Consider the following 19,700-nt stretch of genomic DNA (forward strand, 5'->3'; position numbering starts at 1 on the left):
TCCAGATTTGTGGTTGGATCACTGTTCTAACCAATAAAATGGTTAACAGTGACTCCACTGTTAGGGTACTGTACTGTGCTGTTAACTAAAATAACATGTTGTATTTCCACAGAGCCTATCAGATCAAAGTAAACTTTACCGAATATGGAGTCATTAGAAATTCCACTGATACTATCAACATCATGTACATTTAAACCTTGCAGAAAGATTGGTTTTTTTCAAATATTCTTCTGCTGTTGCAAGCTGAATTCTGAAGAGTGGTATTATTTCTCACCTTCCTCCTTTATCTCTAGTCAGGCTTTCAATGTAAAGGTAGGGCACTGGCTTTTTCATAATCAGCAATTCTACTTTATCCTAAGAAAATAGAAACAACCAAGATGCCATCTATTCAGCACAGCTCATCATTCGTTCATAGGGTTTGATTCCCTTGTAATCCCCTTCCAGCACGGAGCTGCTGTGCCTGCAGATGCACTCACCTGAGAGGCAGGATCTCAGGACTGATTCAGTTCCACTGTCTGCACTAGCATATTTTAAGATGCTAATCCCTGTTTGTAAGCCATAATAAATAGGCAGCATACTGCTTTAAGTAATACCTTGGTGGGTAATGGGAATGAGTCACAATGATAACATCCTGGTTGTTTGACTGTGAACTAATACGAGTTAAAAATGTAATGTGTTCCTTGTTAAGGGAACACCGTCTTATTCTGACTGCTAAGAGAGGCTCAGTGTTGCATTTCTAAAATCGTTAATCTTAACAAGGGATTGATGCAAGGGTAAAATTTACTTAAAACTTTCTAGCCTTTTTGCAGTTCTTCTCCTAATCCCACTTCTGCAACCATCTTTTAAACATTCAGGAGCCAAGGTGCACATTCCAAGGTCAACGTTATATGTGTTCAAAAAGGAAAAGACGTGTTAGGACAAATTTCATCCTAAGCCTTCTTTAAGTGCTTTAAAAAAATGTATGTATATGTTCTGTGCTGTAGTGCAGATGCATCTGCTATCGAGTATTTTTTTTGGCCAGGGACAAAATTCCTTCTTGTGTGAAAAGTGACCGTGATCTTGTCTATATCTAGCAGTGATAACCATGGCTTATTGTGTCTTGTCTATTAACATATGCAGTGTGGGGAGCTGCATTTGGTTTTGGTGTCTTTTCACCAGCAAAGCATTTATTACTTCTAAATTAGTGCACCGAGAATTTTGAGGACTTTTTTTAACTAGAAACCCTGACATTATGTCGGCTGTGAAGTGGTGGGTAGCTTTCAGCATTTTTGACTGCATGCATCCAGGTTGAGGTAGTAGGTTGTATAGTTTAGAATTACACCAAGGGAGATAACTGTACAACCTCCTAGCTTTCCTTGGGTCTTGCACAGAACGGCGAGATGAGCGACCATAATTCCTCAGCAATGTTTGCTCTGGACACATGGAACAGGAAAGAGCAGGTAAGATGAGCTGGAAAACCTTTTATTTTCTTCTGCCTCTCTAGAACTTCAGAAATGTTCATTCTCTCGGCATTTTTTACCTATTGGTGCTATATTATTGAGTTTTTAGCAAATTCAGTGGACTAGTAATGCTTGTCTTCCTTTATTAGCATTCGAGCAGTGCAATGTGTAACATTCCTAAAAAGCACCATGGCAACATATCAGTGTTATTGCCTTTGCGGTCAGCAATCAGAAGTCTCCAAAGGTAACATGAAAAAACATCCTGCATTGTACCTGTTATTGAGATGTGTAAGCAGGTTTCCCTTTCCATTAGTCTTTGACTGGTTCAGTTAGATCTACACTAGGAGTTAAACAAGGCCGTGCCCTGTAGCACTATGAGACCTGGCACGCTCATTGTCTCTCAGGAAGCGTAGGAGGCTGGTGCTGATGCTTCCAGATAAAGCTGGTAAGGGTTTTTGTGAAAGTACCTAAATCTACACAGTCCTCAGGAGAGCTGTTCTTGGGCAATATCCATTAGTGATTACGGTCAGCTAAAATGGTGATTTTTAAGTTTTTTTTTTTTCTAGGCTTGTACAGTTAAATTAGGTGTTTCAAAGGCTGATGCTTCTGGACACATCCAATCAAGGTGGTTTGCTTCTCCCTCACAGCAGTTTGGATTAAGGAGCTGTGGAGCCACCCCAAATTTTGTAGAGGAGCTGTGCGGAGAATGGGCACATGGTGAGCCTGCAGTCTTGGGCAAAAGACCATGTTTCTAATGTATCTTGCATGTCTAAAATGCAGAGAATATACCTAATATACCTAGCAGCTATTGAAATCTACAGTATTATTTGCCTAGCTATTGGAGGCCTAAAAAACCCTCTGAAACTCCAGCATTTATCTCGTAAAGTTTGAACACAGAGTCAAGATCTTCATGTTGGCAATGTTCAGGGTTCATTCAGGTCCCCTGGCAGCCTGGAGGAAGGTGGTGGCCCTAATGCTTGATCAGGGCCCAGAACATGAGCTAGGTTGCGTCTTTTGACTATATACATGACTAATTCTGGCAAGAGTTTTTGAGTTCCCAGAAATAAGAGAGACTGTTTGCTAGTGGATAAACTTTCGAAGTTAGCGAATAAAAGTAAAGGGTAGGCACAGGGTTCATTTCATTAGGCTAGTCTAAAAGTGTGAAAATGATAACAATATTTCAAGGTATCTAAATAACCTAGAAAAATGTTTTTTTCTGGTAAAATGTCGCTTAAAAACTTTAATATCTGCAAATCCTTGTTTACTGAATGCAAAGAGAAGCTGTTGGTTTCTCGAGTGTTACCCAGTGCTCAATTATTAGTTATTCAAAGAGTGGATTACTGGGATTTTCTTTCATCTTGTTTTCAGAGAGGTTATAGATATCACTACCATGTTTTATAACTCTGCAATTCCTTAGGACAAGGCAAGTATCAGGGCTAACACAACACTGCTTCTGTGTTTTGTGAAGGCACATGCGTTAAACACATGCAGGCAGTTAAAAAAAGAGGAATCTTTTTGGCACATTTTAGGCAGTACCTTATTTCCCCCCCCATAAATCTTTTTGCAGATGGAAGTGCAAATTTTCAGCTGTAAATCCACAAGCTGCGTTGACTCACATCCAGTGTAGAGCTGTTCCATAAGGGTTGATTTTTTTTACCTGTTTGGTACTTCTCTAGGGATAGCTTTACGAATGGGTGGTAATAACTCCCAAATGAGAACAGTCTCTTTCCTTTTTTGGTGGTAGCATTTTAGAGCTGCTTTGCACAGGTATAAAGGAACTTCACAAGGTTCAAAACTAGCGGTTATCTATACTAGCGCACACATTTGTGGCTGTCAAACTTAACTTTATGTTAAGTATATTAATCATATGATATGTAAATCAAATGATCTATCTTGCTCCAAAGAACAAGGAATAAGAATTAAAAAGGAGAATGGTCAATGGTACATTGAAGTTGACAATAAACATAATTCAATGTGCATATTTTTCTTCTGAACAAAATAGCATTCCAGCTCTCCCCCTGATGAGAGGAATGTATTGTCAATTAATTAGACTTCCATCATATGTCCTCGGATGCCCTTCTATCATATGCCTTCCATATGTCCTTATGTCATATGCCTTCCATATGCCCTCTATGTAATTAAGCTTCTATCATATGGCTTCTATCATATGCCATTTAAATAGATTTCCAGGAGAATATGGCAGTGTTACAATTATGGACCTTTTGCAATGAGTAAAGGAACAACTCATGAGCTGTAGATTAAAAGAGGAGGAAGCAAAAGGAAGGTGGCTCGCCCTGAACAGTTCCTTTAATTGCCAGTTTTGTTTCTCTCAGCTTGGACAATGAACGGACAAAAGTGTCCTGTTTTCCTTGTTTTCCGTTACTGTTCCATTCCTAGTTTTTATTCAGTGAAGCCTGTGAATAGTTGGAGAGATAGCAACTGTTTTTCAGAGAACATTTCCACTGGAATGTAAAATGAAAAAGAAACAATCCACCTCCCAGAAAATTGTTTGTCCTACGATAATGAAATGTAAACTTTGATCTTGTTTTTGTCCCTTTAAGTCTGTAACATAAAGTGAAGTACTAGAAATATCACGGGGAGAGAATTAGTGAAAATGAGATGGTACACTTTCCTTAAGCACACATCCCTGTTCTCCCTTGTGGACAATGGATTCAGATAGTATTGTGCTTTTCTTGGCATGACGATTGCTTGGTAGATAGTGTCCTAATGTACAAGAACATGTAGTGAAATGGATTCCAAATTTACTGTGACTTATTAAGGATAAAGACCAAAAATAGGCACTGATGCTTATATACGTAATGAAGAAAACTGCAAGCATCCAAGGAATGATGAGGTCTTGGAATGGTTTCCAATGAAAAGACAGCTAGTGTGTTCCTTTGCCTTATGTACATTTGTGTATCTGTGCCTTCTTTCTTCCCAACAGCTTCTGAGACTATTTTCTAATCCCAATCAGATTTGATAGAGGAGCAGTGACTTCTGAGACTATTCTGCTCCAGCAAGCTTTGCAGAAATTACAGAAATCACAGCCATATATCCAGCAGTCAGGAAGAAGGCTGAAAGGACAAAGCGAAGGTAAAATAGAGTAATATGTGCTGAGGTGTCCAAACCATAAAATGGAGAACAGCTTGTAGCATACGCCAGTTTACCTGGATTAACTGGATTGAATGAAGTAATGGGAACAGTTCAAACAGATTCCCGCTGGCTAGTAACCAGCATGTCCCTGAAGAATTTGTATTCTAGTTGCTAGAGCGTGCTAAAACCCATACCATCATGACTTCACTTCTATTTTTATGTGCTCTGCCTAGATTAAGCTAGAATTTACCAAACAATGGTCCTATATTTTGCTGTGTAAGCATACTGCTAGCCGCTATTTGTAATATAGATGCATTCCTGAAACATAGGTGACAGGTCTTATTTTGGCTTAATCTTTTTATTTTCAACTCAATTCTCATTTAAACCCCCCCCCCCCCCCCCACACACACAAAATATAACCAGTCCATCTGGAAGCTCTAGGTCATTAGGGAAATTATTTTGAAAAATTCATGTTGTGGTCCTGCACCATCATTAGTTTGCTGGTGCCACAGTCGTAAAATGCATACTAAGGGAAGCCATTAAGCCTCTTGTAGTGTGCCACTAAAATTATCTGTCAAGAATAACTACTAAGCTGTCGTATGCAGAAATATTTTTTTTCTGGTTTGCTGGACAGCAAGAAAATACTTGCAACAGCGCATCATTGCAAGTTTTCTTTTGCTTCTGTGTTTTCACATGGCTATGATACTTGTGAAAGATGGCAGCCTAACAGTCCTGAAGGAGGAGGAACTCTGCTTATCCACAAAAGTGGTACCTGATTGCTTGCGACTCCCTAAGCATCTTCTGACTGTTCTGTTGTGCTGCCTCACAGCTCTTCTTGGAGAGGGCCAACCCGTGACGGTGAGAAAGCTGAGGCAAGGGCTGGTTCCTGGGACCTGAATGCTGTTCCTTCGGAAAGGAGGCTGACACTCAGGAACTTTCACCATTAAAGGGATTTTTTTTTTTTTCCTTTTTTTAAACAATGCCTTTCATCTGTTTCCACACCCAGCTGAAACCGTGCTGCAACACTTGCGCTGCTAAATCAGACGCATTAAGTACAGTCAAATTTGTACGTAAAAGTTTTGTAAGAACTGGGATGAAATAGAATGGAATGCCAGAATGACTCATTGTTTAATGAATAAGGCCCTAAGTGTTCTATTGATGCCATTTATAAATCTGTATAAAATGTATAGAATTCATGTCATAACTGGAATTCCAAGCACAGCAACCTTGTGAGCTAAATTATGATGATGATAGGGTACCGCACAAATTAATATGAATTCTAACACGCTTCTGCTTGAAAGCTGCTCAGACAGTTAAAAATAAGACAATTTCATTACACAGATTCAAAGCCCAGACCTCAGAAATGCTGCTACTCTCTCCTTTTGAAATTGTAAATTACTGAAGAAGGAAGTTCTTTTTGTGTTTCTCAGAGTCAAAAAGTATAACCTATAAGGGAAAAAGATGTTCTTTCAATTAGATGAAGATATTGATTACAATGCACAGTGTGCATTAGAATTAGCTGGTATAGACCAGCTCAATATTTGGAACTCTTCTATTGGAAATGAACAGTCTGAGGCCAGAGCAAAGATCTGAACACGCATCTCTTTTTAACTACCTTTTTCCTTCTCATTCTTCCTTTTCCCTTTTCATAGCTTGGTGGCTTAGGTATGAAACCAGGTGAAGCTCAACATTTCCAGCATGAGTTTTTGAGATAAGTTCTATATCCATTCAGACTTTAGTCAGAGACAAACTCATATATGTGTGATGTTGGGCTACCAGGATTTAACCTTGCAATAAAAGCTTCCAGTCTAAACTGGAACAGAAAGGAAATCTGACGCTTGGAAATTTCCCATAGCGGAGGAAGATCCAAAATGTTTTATCTGGGGAAAAAAAAAAAAAACAAACTTCTTTTTTTTTCTTCTTTCTTTTTTAAACAAGGCAAAACTTCTAGTTGCCCTGACTCTACTGATGCTCCAGGCAGTCCCAGTTGCAGACATTTAGATTTATATATTCAAAATACAAAATGTATTCTCCCTGAGCAAATATTTTTTTACATGCAATAGGGTGAAATTAGCCTCTTTGTGCAATGTCATGGCCCTGTTTCTTGGTTAAATAAGTTCAAGAATCAGGTTTCTGGGGCAGATACAGAAAGAAATTGAAATGGTGCATTCTGTGTTATATGCAGTGACTCCTTACCACCACCTCTCCCTGCTTCCTTCTCAAATTCGTAGAAAACAACTTCCAGTTAGGAGATCCAAGATTGTCTGAGGTGTGCTGCAAATAAAATAGAAATATTCCAAGCAATTATTTTCTTAAAAGCAGGAGGGAGCTGCTGCTGCTGCTAAGGATGAAGTCACTTACCTGTGGGGAAAGAGCTGTTAGCCCACAGGTGGGGGCCTTACCGGTGGCTGCAGGATTCCTGCTGGAGCCACTCCCTGGCTCCTGCCAGACACCTCTCCATGTACAACCACTTTTTCTTTTTTAAGAAAAAAAGCCCACCACACTCGAGACCCCTTCTAAGAGTACGGTTTAAGAGCAGTGTAGATTAAAGCTAATATTCAGTCCTTGATTTCTGTTTTCCATCTACGTTCTTGTAGGTTCCTGTGTTCAGGTAGCCAGACTACAGCGTCATGCCACAGAGGAGCAAATGTTGTGGTGCAGGGTTCTCCCTTGCCCCTCTTGGGTCACTGAGGATATGTCCACTTCAAGTGTGAGTCACCCTGCTGCCACTTTTCCTTCCACCCTTTGCCAAGGTCTAATGACAAGACTGATTTCTCTAAGCTTGTCTTTGTTACAGGTGTGACACACCGCTCATAGGGTTTCATTATGGCTTTCATAATGTATTAACGAAATGTCAGGATCAAGTCATTTATAATTAACAGTGATGTGTAAATGTCATGTCTAACAATTGTAGTGTAAGAGTATTTTTGTGAATGGGCCATTTTTTACACATGCAACTGTCAATGTCCAAAAAAGCCATAACCAGTCAGGCAAATGGTTGGTAATGACAGATTTTTTTTTTTTCTTTTGTTTTCTCCTCATTGAATTCTTGATAAGCAGTTAGACGTTGTTGCCTGTTGTTCCTAGATCCAGTACAGATATAAAGCTCAAGCCACGAATGGAAGCTTTTATGAACATTTTAGGGCTTGATCCTATTATAAATGTGAAGTGGATAAACCCCTGCATAATACTGGTGTGAAATTCATATAAGCACTGTCTGTATTGTTGGGACCAAAGACGGTAAGGCATGCAGCATAGGAGCTGTACTACCAAATCTGAGGAGAGGAAGAGTGGCTCAAAAAGGTGCCAGCAAAAATGGTCCCAAGCATGGAGATATCTGAAATTGATATACTGGAACCATTCCCATTAGAAACGAAAAACAAATTGATGTTATAATGAAAAGAAAAAAAAAAAAAGAATGAGGAGGTAGACTGAGAAATTCTCATAGTTTCACAAAGTGAATACAAGGAGACATGCAGTGAAATTAAATGGTGACAAATTGAAAATGTTTTAAAAAGCAATTCTTTTCCACCGGTGTGCAATTAAAAAATGAACCTAATTGCTTTTAGAAGTTAATGGGAAGTTTGCAAGTCTAGAACAGATTAGATACTTATGTTTTTAATAATCATACGTAGAATTATGGTAATTCACTGTAATAACTTCAGAACTGAGTTTAGACTTAATGTTTCAAGGTTTAGGATGAAGTGCAGCAGTTCAAGACCAGGGAAAAAACAGTGGGAAACACAGCTCGTGATTGTCCAAAGCTGCTAATACTTGTCACTGTCGGAGAAGGTATGTTAGAGAAGTCTGGATTCTGACCCAGTCTATATCTGTCTCCTGCAAAGGATTAAGCACATAGTTTGCCACTGACAAATAAAAGCGAAGGGTTGATAGATGTTTGGCCTTCACTTGGGCTTGCATATTGAATAACTGCAATACAACAGTATTAGTAATAATTATCCAATGGCATGGTCCACCTCTAGTTCTTTACAGTTACCATGTGCAGTGGGAAAGGATTGCATGACCACTGTCCAGAAATGAAAGCAGAGGAAGGTGAATGACTTATCCAAGGCCAGGCAGCATATCATTGGAAGGGCTGTGTACAAAAGCCAGGTCAGTTGGATTGCAGATCTGCATCTAAACATTTATTGTGACCTTTTCCTTCCTCATTAAATATGTTTCTTGGAACCCTGGTATTACCAGAAGTAATAAAAGTTTCAGAAACAGTGAGGAGGGTTACACCTGGATCTGCTTTCACAGCCACTTTTCAGTATGAGGTTAGAGCTGGTCTTCACCATGCAGGAGCCTGTCATACAGATATGCCCAAGCTATCAGTGACTGCTGTGGGATGTGGTGAGCTCGAGTGTGGTGCTGCACTAGCAACAGCCCTGCTGCCCGGGGGCCTGAGCTGGCACTTCCAAGTGGTACTGGCTGGAGATTTGTGGTTGCAGCAGCTCAGGTTGGTGCTAGACTTGGGGTCGCTGCAGTCAGTCCCCTGAAGAGTGTAGGCAGACCCTTTGTATTCCTTGGCTTAAGTGAGATTTAAGGAATTGTTGTAAACAGTGGGTCAAACTCATTCCCGGATTAATGCCACTGATGTGGGTTTATTTTGAAGTTTGTTTTTCTTGTGTTTGAAGTGGCCTCTCATCTCTTCTGACAAGGAACGGCAGTTGTGGCATCAGAGAGTGGTTTGCAATAGTGGTGTTTGCAGTCTGTCAGATGCCACAGCTTCCCCTCGGCTTTCCATTTCCTTTCATAAATGAGGTTGTTAGGTTTGGAGGACAGGATTTTAAAAAAAGAATGAGGAAGAGAAGGAAAAGCAGGAAGGAAATAGAAAGGGAAGAAGGCAAGACACGATTGCTCTTTGCTACAGATCTTGCGGTTTGAGTTGATTTTGGAAATCGACCTTTTGAATAGCTTTTGAAATGTGAAAGCAGAACTTATTTTATAAGGGCCCTAAGATATTTCAGTCACATGTTTCCCTTCATTTGTATGTGAGAATAGTTATTGAATGAGAAGTTGAACAGTGTAGGTCTTAGTGGGAAAAATAAAATCAGTGCCCACTACTTACAATGTTAGTAATGATGTAGTTAGACTGCTGAATCATGTCTGTTTGTAGAGTTCTAGGATAGAAGTCACTGGTCAGCAATCTGTAACCATGGTGCTGTAATAAATCCACAAGGGCCCTGTGTTGGTGGCTGTATTTCATGAAGTGACTACTTGGGACTTCGCATCAGAATTAAAGAACTGTAGTCTTTTCCTTTTTCAATAAAAGAGGATATCCAGACTCTGCTGGTGGAATTGCTAGTACGAGGGGTTCTGGGATGTTTATATTCCAATAGAGGGGCAATTTTTAATTGCAGAATACGTATTCACAATCTCATTACGTGGTGCATACAGCCTCTCAGGAGGTATGCACACCAGCTCACTGCTGTGTATTTTAGAAGAGGCGGGGATCTCATAAGACATTCTGTCTTGGTGCTGTCTAACATTTTATATATATATATATTTGTATATATGTTAGTCACATGCCTGTGAAGTAGCAAATTGCAAACCATCAGCGACTAATGAGTTGAAGAGCCAGAAAAGGTTATCTGGAGCAGAGAGAAGTGTGTGATAACTTTTTAGACTAATAGGATGCAAGGTGAAAGCCTAACAGACGGTCTGTGTGCAGTGAGTCAGTCCTGCACCACAACTGAGTCAAGAGGTTCTGAGGGGCACCTAGAAATGGCCCAGTGGAGCCATGAGTGCAGGGATGTGGGGGTGCTCAGTGGGGCAGTTCTGTCAGCTCTCGGTAACAAGGACCTCTCAATCCATATTGAAGTCAAGGGTTAAATGTTTAATCCGTAAATCAGTGCTAGGAATTAAGAAAGACTACTTGACATCTGAATCACAGGGAGCCTTTTTCTGTGTAATAAAAAAGCCTCTTCAGATTATTTAAAGCATGCTTCTCTTGCATTTTAAAACTGGGGGAAGCTGTGCAAGTGAGATGGGCCAGTTTTGGCTCTTGGTTAGTAATAACTGAGTTCACAGAAATGACAGCAGGATTTTTCTCTTTTTCCTGCCATGGCTTTAAAAGGAGTTACATCCTGGTTTAGGTTGCAAAAGAAAATGCTTCCAGTTGCTGTTTCTGTGCATCCTGCTCTGAATCTTGGTTATAGAATCATGTCATTTGGTCATCTTGAAGTCTGCAAGTTAGCTTACAGACAAGCTCTAGGCAATGGGACTCAAGCATATCTTTAACAGCATCGCTCAAGCAGTGCCTCGGGACCCATAGAGACGGTGAATTCTGATGTAACTGTTCACATTTTTATTTGCTTCTTGTATGACACAGGCCTGAAACCTCAACAATAATTTGCTAGAGTAACAACGAGGACAAAATGAATCTCTCCTTTGCCTGGGTGTCTGTGAGGGAGCTTTAAAAACTCCAAACAGGAGAGAATTCATTTGGGAAGTTTATAGTTTGTAAAGCAGCTCCCTTACTCTTTGCAAAGCCCTCGGTCTGCCTCATGCCACATTGCGTTACGTATTAACATAGGCTTTGCATTATATATTAACGCAGATTTGTCCTCAGATACCCTACTGTGGAGAAAGCCATTTTTAAATCTTTAATAGGGCATTAGAGCAATTTGCCTGTGATTTAGTTTTAAGTGGGCAAGGAGAGTGGTGACAAACGAAGCCGGGAGGCCCTAAAATTCTTTGAATATTCCATGTTTTCCTGGAACTGTTGGGAAAAGGCTGCCAGAAAGGTCTTGGCAGGTTTTCTAGGTGGCTGGCCAAGTCTGAAGCAAATGTGGATAGTTAATAGGCTAATGCAGCTCTGGTTCCAAGTCCATACGTATATAACATACGTTTTTATTTAAGAAATCCCACCGCATAAAGGAGCAAATGTAGTGCTAATATATCTTCCTGAAAGAAAATAGCAAGGGGAAAAATTCTGTCATCTTGTAACGATAAAATAAGGGATCTTTTGCCCTTACTTTTTAGGGACTTGAATTGTCAGTTGAAGAAGAGAAGACGTAGGAAATGAAATCAGTAGACAGGCAGCGGCTTTCCCATGAGGGCCCCATATTAATCAGGAATGGCTTATATAGCAATAGTTTGCGTCTAAGAAAAAAGGCAGTTGTTGTTCAAAGAATGGATTTCTGTTGCTAGATTGACTTTTTGTTGTTACCATGCAAGTAATTAAACCTGGCAATTAAGCAGGAACGTGATCAAATAATGAGTCGGGACCTGCTGCTGCAGTTGGTTCCATGTGGACAGCCCGTTCCAGCGTGAAGCATGAGGCCACCTGTGCGGGTCAAATCATAAGAATTAAGTGCTGCTACCGAATCATCCCAGGTATAGGCTGGTTTGGGAGGGGTTTCTCTGTGCTCCAGGGTCGGGATCGTGGTTCTCTGTGGTCACAGGCACCCAGGGAAAAGTAGTGTACTGTCGTGACTGGCAGGAGTTGTTCCTGGGAAACATGAGTTCAGATTTCTCTGAGACACCAGGTGAATTACCTTTGTAATTTTAAAATTGTCTGCACTGTGAGGGATTCTTGTTTGTATTCAGCTCATGGGGCCTGTCTTGTTTTATTATTAATGGGGCAAAGACTGTGCACAGCCTCTCCCATTATAGTGGAACATTTTTTTTTTTTTATTAAGCCCTTGGTGCAGACCCTGAAATTCTGCTACAGATCTTGGATGAGTCACTTATTTTTCTTTGTTTTTATTCACTGTCTATAAAATAGAGGTCCTTGTTCCTCATAAGAGGTATTGTAAAGACAGAGAAACTGATTATATGTGGATTGTTCAGAGGCAGTCATGTTGCATGTCATATTGGAATTGCATGTGAGCATACTGTATATCTCTGTGAAGAAATGTTTCATATGGACGACCTCTGTGCTGACATATACATTCATTAGCTGTATGGAGTTAAAATTGACAATATTTATAATCTAATACTATTTTTATGCAAACAAAATCAACTTGAAAAGGTTATTATTACAGTTTAAAAATCCTAATTAAAGAATGTTATTTATTATCATAAGTTAAGTGATCTGATATTCAGATTGTTCTGATTGTTTTCTTCATTTTGTATCTCATAAAGATGTTACACTGTCTTTTTGCATTATAAAAACAACTAAATTTAAGTTTAGGGTGTACTAGAGCCTGCACTGCAACATTAAGTGATGCAGAAGTACGGACTGGCACCGGGAGTGGGGAGACTGGCTGCTGCGCTTGCGTCCCGCTGCTATTTCTGGCATGCAGAGACTGAGCAGTGTCTGATGGGCCAAACGTAAGTCCTCAGAGGTTGCCGCGTCTTCCTCGCATTCTGACATTCATTCTGTCTGTCACATGCCCCTTGATATGTGGCTTTCTAACTTTTAATACGCTCTCAACACCAGCGAAGCAACTGAGAACAAGTTACTGTATATTAAGACCTCTGTGTCTGGTTTCACAAGAGGTAAGGGTGACTAGGCTTGCATTCAGACTTCCCCTGTGTTAAAGCGCCCAAGCCTGTTATTTCTTTGACAGCAATACCTAAATGGCTTGGCATCATGTAGATACCCTGTGAGAAGAGACTCCCTGTCCCCAGGAGCCTGCAGTCTAAATAGATAAGGCAGGCAGAAGAGGAAACACAAAGAGATGGAAAGACTTGCCCAAGCCACTTAGCACGTCAGGCGGCAGGACTGGGAATAGGAACAGGTCTTTTGAATTCTCGACACTGTCATCACCGCTGATTTGGGATTCCTGGGGCTGGTTCTGTGCCAGCTTCTGCCCTGTCCCTGCGCAGGGATCGGTGGCTTGGGCCCACCGGCCAGCTGTAGAAAATATTTTGGTGTCTTACCTTTTGGTTTAATTTTTAAGCAGTGGCTGAGACAAGTACTTTTTTTTGAGAGAAATATGCCCTCACGTATTGTTTAATTTTTTTTTTTTTTCAAATTGTGTCAACTGCAGGCTGTAGCTGGAGTACTAGAAAACCTGAAAAACATTTCTTTGTTTGTTTTATCTTTTAAATAATTCCAGCCTCTCCTTAAAAAGAAAGTTAGTGCTGGTGAAAAGGGCTAAGGGTCTGACAGAAGGTCTGGGGGATATTTAAGGATGACCGTGCTTTGAGGTTCTTCAGGTCCCCGTAATCTCTCAGGGCTCTTTACAAACATTAATTAAGGCTCAGAGTCACAACTCCTTTCTTAAGTGCAATAGTCATGTTACCTATTTGTGTTGTTTTTATGTAGGGGAGAATTGGCAATAGAGTGCAGGACTGAGGGTGCACAGTGAACTCATGGAGGAGACGGGAATAGATCTGTGGACTGCAGGCAGCAGGCTCTGCCCTCCAATCACTGAATTACAGTCTCTCTTTTACAGAGTGGCCCTAGCGCTTCTTGCTTATTGAAATATAATTCATTCTAGCTCTACTCTTAGTCTTGTGGATTTCTAATTTTAATTTAATTTTCTACTTTTCCTGCCAGTTCAGATTCCCCAAATGTCCCTAACTTTATGCGTGTTTCTGAAGTTGAATCTAGGTTCAGCAGTTTATTTTCTAATTGAACAGCCTCAACATGTATTATTTTTACTGGCTTTTTCAGAAAAAAAAAAAGAGAGAGTTGATTGAGGGACACCATCTTTTTCATGCAATGATTCTGTTGAAATTTCAAGTAAATTTTAAAAAAGCATTAAATGTTGACCAGACAGAAAGTTTTTGTAGCAACCTTGTAGGTTAACACACTAATATAGCTCCATCGCTTAGTAACTGAAATATTTCAAAATTCATCAGCCTTCCAGTATGAAGGCTCAGATCTTAAGAATTATGTCACCAGCTCAAAACAGGTTAGATTTATCTGAAATTTTAGTGAGGTTCTTGGAGCTTTTGTCGTGTTTTAAGTGAATCGAGTCTTATTTGAAACTTTTGGTGGACCTAAAACCATGTGAAATACGAGGGTTTTCAGGTGCTTTATGTGATATGGAAATGGCAAATCATGCAAGAGTAGATGTAATACTTTTTTGCGTGACTTCATCCACATAAATTTGAGTTTCACCTTGAGTTTCAGAGTTCGGTTAAATCCGGTATGTGTAGGAGAACTCACGGATAAGGGCAGATTGTTAACTCCCCATAGACAAAACGGACATAACTCTAGGTACTGCGTTCCCACTTCTCATACTCTTTCTTTGATATTGGATGAATTCATCTCTGTAACCTTTCCTTTTCAAATCCCTCTGTTACATCCACTGACCTTTTGTTGAACTCTTCCCATTTCCCCAAACTTGGTTTTCAGTAAGGGCACCGAATGGTGCAGAATTCCAGGCCCTTTCACCAGGCTCTGATCACCAGGAGGTGAACAGCACTGCCTCATTTTGCTTTTTGCTTGCTTTACTCAGCTTGGGATAGAATTGTCTTATGGCTTTCTCACCTTATTATTTTAATTGTTCTCTGTTATCCAGGGATTGATATAGTTGGAGCTCAAAGATCTTTGAGAAACGTATTAGCAGAATTGGGGGATGAAGAGAAAATACAACCACCCCTTTTTAAGCTGTGTTGCTGTCAGGATAGTGCTTGGGTGAGATAATTTGCTAACATATATGCATTGTTGGGTTTGGAGGTGAAAGTTGGTGGGTGAGTCAGGTCAAAAGGAATTGTTGGTGGTGAAAGGGAGCCTACATCATCTTCAACCACACTCTGTCCTTTCTGTTGACTAACAGGGTATCAAATGAGGATAACAAAAGTAATCTGGACGTAGCAGCTTTCTTCCAAGGACTTCAAAACACTCCAAGAACATGGTAAGCATTGCTGTGATGGTTCTATATTGTGGAGAAGCAAAGTAGGAAGAGGTGAAATGATTTTATCACTGACTTGATGTGGAATTGGACAATGGTATACAAAACAGTGAGGCTCAAATTAGTAGCTTTTGGTTGTCAAGCTCCTCGCTTGATAGAGCGCTGTTCTGGTAATGCCCAAATCGTGACGCCTTTGCCCAACTTTGCTTTCCATGGATGTGCCCCACACTACGAATTTGTACCTTTCCTCAGATCATAAGAATTCTTTGTTTGTATTAGTAAATATTTTCTTCTCCACTGAAGACATTTTAATGATTCGTAAACTATTCTCATATATTATCATATATGCTGTCCATATAGCTGAGATAGAACTGTTATTTTAAAGATATTTCCTAAATGATGTCTGTATAGTTTGCCTAGAGTGAAGTTATTGACTTGTCTCAAAAAGGCCTTAAGATTTTATAGTTAATGCTTAAGTCCCTAAAGCACCCTCTATGGCTAAGCATCGCTTCTCCTATGTGTCTTCTCCTTTGAATCACTAATTCCAAATGGTCTCAGAAAAAATAGTAACAGTTTGTCTTTACTCTGCTTTCTGCTATAACTGTGCACCTACCAAGGTCTCTTCTTCCTTTGAACCTGTGTCCATCATTAAATTCATTCTTTCTTTCTGTTTTCCAGCTTCTCTCTGCAAGCTTCCTCTCACTCCATTTCTGCAAGAACTTTTCCTGCAAACCAGGTCCCTAAGAGGATTAGTGAAGGGGATACCAATTTATTTGTACCCACCTCAGCATGGTAGCAGCCAAACTAAGTTGCTGGATTGTTAAATGGCACGTAGCATATGAAAGAAGCTTCAGTCTTCTGGTGCTGTTCAGAGTGGACAAGTGTCTACCTCACAGCTGCTCTGAACTTATCCTTAGTTCTGGCATTTGGTTTTTTTTTTCCTTCTTAACCTGTTCACATTGGTAATATGAACAGGCATGCTCAGGACTAAATGGACTGCAGAGTTGGCCCCTTTTTAAATATGAGAACAATTTTCAGGCCTCTTTCAGTTGCATTTATTTCACTTAAAAAAAAAACCCAGAACCCCTCAAACTTTCTCTGTTTAGATTTCAAATTCCTGGTGGTCACAGTGCCAGGTGATGTTGCCATTTGTGTTTTCTTCTGTAGTGCCTGGCTTGACTGACCCCAAAGCAGCAAGCTAAGTTAAATACATGGCTATGATCAAAAGAAAATGACGCCTCTATTTTTTTGTACCAGCCGGGAGGCCCTTAGGTTTTGGAATTTGAGTCTTTGAAAAACAAGGTTACTGGACTCTAGTAAATGAAGTGTCCGGATGTTAGTGATGATTCATAAAAGCAATTAAAAAAGGAAAGTGCTTTTCCATTGAGCGTAATGTCTTGGTTTGAAGATGTCCTTAAGAGTGTGTGTAATGCTGCAAATAGTGGTCAGTGGATAGCGACTGCTGTGTTTAAGATTATGGATCTGTTTCCGGCATAGAACTTCTTTTCACATGGTTCTGATGATCAAAACCATTTTTTTTGGTAGTTGAATCTTTCTTATTTAGTTTCTATTTCAAAATAGTTCCCATCTCTTCTGTCGTCTTAAATTTGTGGGGAAAAAAAAAAAAATCTACCGAGGATGTAATATTTTCCATGGGAGAAATGTAGGTTTTGCAATGTAAATATTGGAGATGACAGATAATTGAAATTCATCAAATACGATTTCCGTCCCCCCAGTGCTACTCTCTTGCATTTCAGCCCTGACCTTCCACAAACACAAAACGCTTGATTTTGTACAGCTTTCAAAGCGATTTTCAGTAAGCAAGACTGAACTCGGTTAAAACATGATTAGGGTTATTGTTGTATACAAAGACCCATCAGCCCGGCCGCGTTACCTAAGCAAGAAGTAGACCCTGAGGCACGCTCTACAAGATTCTTCCTTACATGGCATTTCAAGTCATCTCAACCAACCTGTTAGCTGTTAGTGATGGCTATTAGGCTCTGCCGCTGCTGTTCTGGAGCAGTCACTTCCAGTCTTAGTACCTGCTCCAGGTGGATGCCTCTCGCTTCTCTTGGAGCCTGTGCCTATTCCAAAGTTGGGGCCTCAATTTGCTTTGCCCTCACACGCTGTCCTTGGTTAGACCACGCATATATGCTAAGGGAAGCAAAATAGTTTACTGATTTATCATGGATCATTAGATGCAGTAACTATTCTTAAAATATCACCAGTATAGATACAATAATTAGAGATGTGCTTTTGTTAACATTGCCAGCCTCTACCCTCTTGTACAGTACCCTTGGGTACTAAATAATTACCCACTTTGTGTGGTTATCTAGCTCACTAATTACCCACAAAAATTGGGGTCAGGTGTTAACTGCTTGAAATAAGTATCCTCCAAAGACTTGGTTAAATTGTATAAAGAAATTATGTGTTTGCAGCAAAACTTTAAAAAAAAAATCAAACAGTTTTTGGGGAAGGAAGATAACAGAATGCGAAAAAGACAATGGATGTAAATTGTTCCATGTGATGGCAAAATCTTGCACGCTGCTGGGATGGTGAGGGAATCTGTAAGGGGAGTGAAAGGATGGTTGGCAGATACAGTCTCTCTAATCCAGTCTACTTTTCCCAAAGATTAGATCCTTCAGTACACAGGGTTTGATTCTTCCCCTATCTAGGCTGATGTCAATCAGGATTATGTCGGTATAAATAAGAAAATTTGTATCCGTGGATTCCTGGACTGACTTCACTGCGTAATCCCACCTCTTCTGTCACCCAGGGACTTCTGCATTGCACCCAATAATTTAATTATGTACTGTATATTTATTTCCATATGTTTATTTTAGTTGTTTCAAACTGTGTATGCATGCAGAATTTCATTCTAAGGCTGCTGCTCATAACATGTAGCTTGCTTTGAGTAATAATTTAATTCCTGTGTTCAGGGAGTTACCCCAGTGAGTCAAAGATTTCTAGATAGCCCCACCCTCCCCAACTTCCCGAACACTTACACTGCAGTCACTTTCTCTTTGCCAGACCCACACAAGATGTCTAACTAGCCAAAATCCCAAGAGGCAGCTTCTCCTGCCTCCCCCATTTTAGCCCCAGAAACCTAGGAAATAAAGCCACGGAAGCCCTAAAGCCCTTCAAATACCCGGCATGTGTAACAGAGGGATAACTAGTAGACTGTCTTCCTAACCTGGTTTCTTGCATAGGTGCTCTCTGTCTTCCATACAAAGGAAACAGATTTCAGTGGGAGCTAAGAAGGTGTTTCTGAAAATCCCACATCAGGGGCTTTGGATACCCAGATACCTTTAAGCCCTAAGCACCTGTGCAGCGCGCAGCGTAACAAAGAAACCGTCTTCTTTATTTCTGTATTTTGCGTTAGGTGCTGCCTCTCCTTTACAGCGAGTAGCACCTTCTGTTCCCACAAGCACCTTTTGAAGCTTGTGCGGAGTCAGGTATTAGGCATTAAGAGCCCCACCTCCCAGCCCCATTGCTGGGGCAGACGCGGGGTCTCAGGCGAGGCCCCGCACGGCTAGGTGTGTGCTGTGTCTTCGGGGGCATACCTGCGCCCCGCATTGTGTAGCGCATCGCTGGAAAATGCAGGGATCAGCCTCATAAAGCACAATGCAGATTTAGTCGTCATCTTTGTCTCCCCCCCCCCCCCCGGCTCCGCTCCCCGCCGATGTTAACTGTCTGTATTATTATTTATTGTTATCAAGGGATTTGGTTTGATCAATGAAGTGTATATGTGTCTGACGGACATTCGGAGAGGAAATGCTTGGAGAATGAGTAACATGTCTGCAGTGGAGGGTGTGTGTGAGGGAGAGAGAGGGAGCATCGGTACTAGAAACATTGACTGATGAGTTCATTTTAAAATCCAAGGGCATATAGCTGGTAAATTAGCACATATTGCAAATATAGTCTGGTGTGAGAGGCAGCAGTGCTGCCATTGAGCAGAGGGGTGGGGGGGGGCGGGGGGTCGAGGAGAGGAGATTGTCAGCTCTAAAGTCATCACGGGCATGAGCCAGGCAGTCTGCCTGCCTCAATGCAGACGTGGGGCGTGCGATTTCCACGGGCGGCTGCGGGCTGCAGTGTGGCGGAGGGGCGGAGGGGGGGGAGCGGGGGGAAACCGAGATAGCAGCGGTGGATTTTATTGTTTTAAAATCCAGATCCAGCCAGAGGGATGCTAGGCGGAGGGCTGCAGTCCCACCGCTTTCCCCCCCTCCTTCCCTTTCCACCCCCTGCATCCCCTTAGGAAGGCGGCGTGGGGCGGGAGCGGGTGCCCGGCTGCCCGGGAGGGTCCCGGGGCTGGCGGGTCCCCGGCGGCGGGGACGGGGACGGGGCAGCCGCGGCGGGGACGCGGCCACGGCGACGGGTTTCTCCCGGGAGCTTAAGAGATTATCGGGGAGGG

At 41.2% G+C, this 19,700-nt stretch overlaps 1 long non-coding RNA gene across 7 annotated transcripts in view; it reads left to right on the forward strand.

Moving 5' to 3' along the window:
* The window catches only part of LOC148054993 (uncharacterized), a 121,198-nt gene that overhangs the window by 91,865 nt on the left and 9,633 nt on the right, over positions 1 to 19,700 (forward strand). For 3 of the 7 annotated variants that reach the window (XR_015706080.1, XR_015706086.1, XR_015706085.1), the window contains 5 exons: positions 2,006 to 4,532; positions 7,130 to 7,242; positions 8,225 to 12,812; positions 14,957 to 15,072; positions 15,215 to 15,292. This is a non-coding gene — a long non-coding RNA (uncharacterized LOC148054993). The remainder of the gene's footprint in view (positions 1 to 2,005; positions 4,533 to 7,129; positions 7,243 to 8,224; positions 12,813 to 14,956; positions 15,073 to 15,214; positions 15,293 to 19,700) is intronic. The other 4 variants (XR_015706084.1, XR_015706083.1, XR_015706081.1 and 1 more) reach the window with 4 other exon arrangements.

The sequence above is a fragment of the Nipponia nippon genome, unplaced genomic scaffold, assembly GCF_047370975.1.
Source record: "Nipponia nippon isolate SJK-2023a ecotype South Korea unplaced genomic scaffold, ASM4737097v1 scaffold_28, whole genome shotgun sequence".
NCBI lineage: Eukaryota > Metazoa > Chordata > Aves > Pelecaniformes > Threskiornithidae > Nipponia > Nipponia nippon.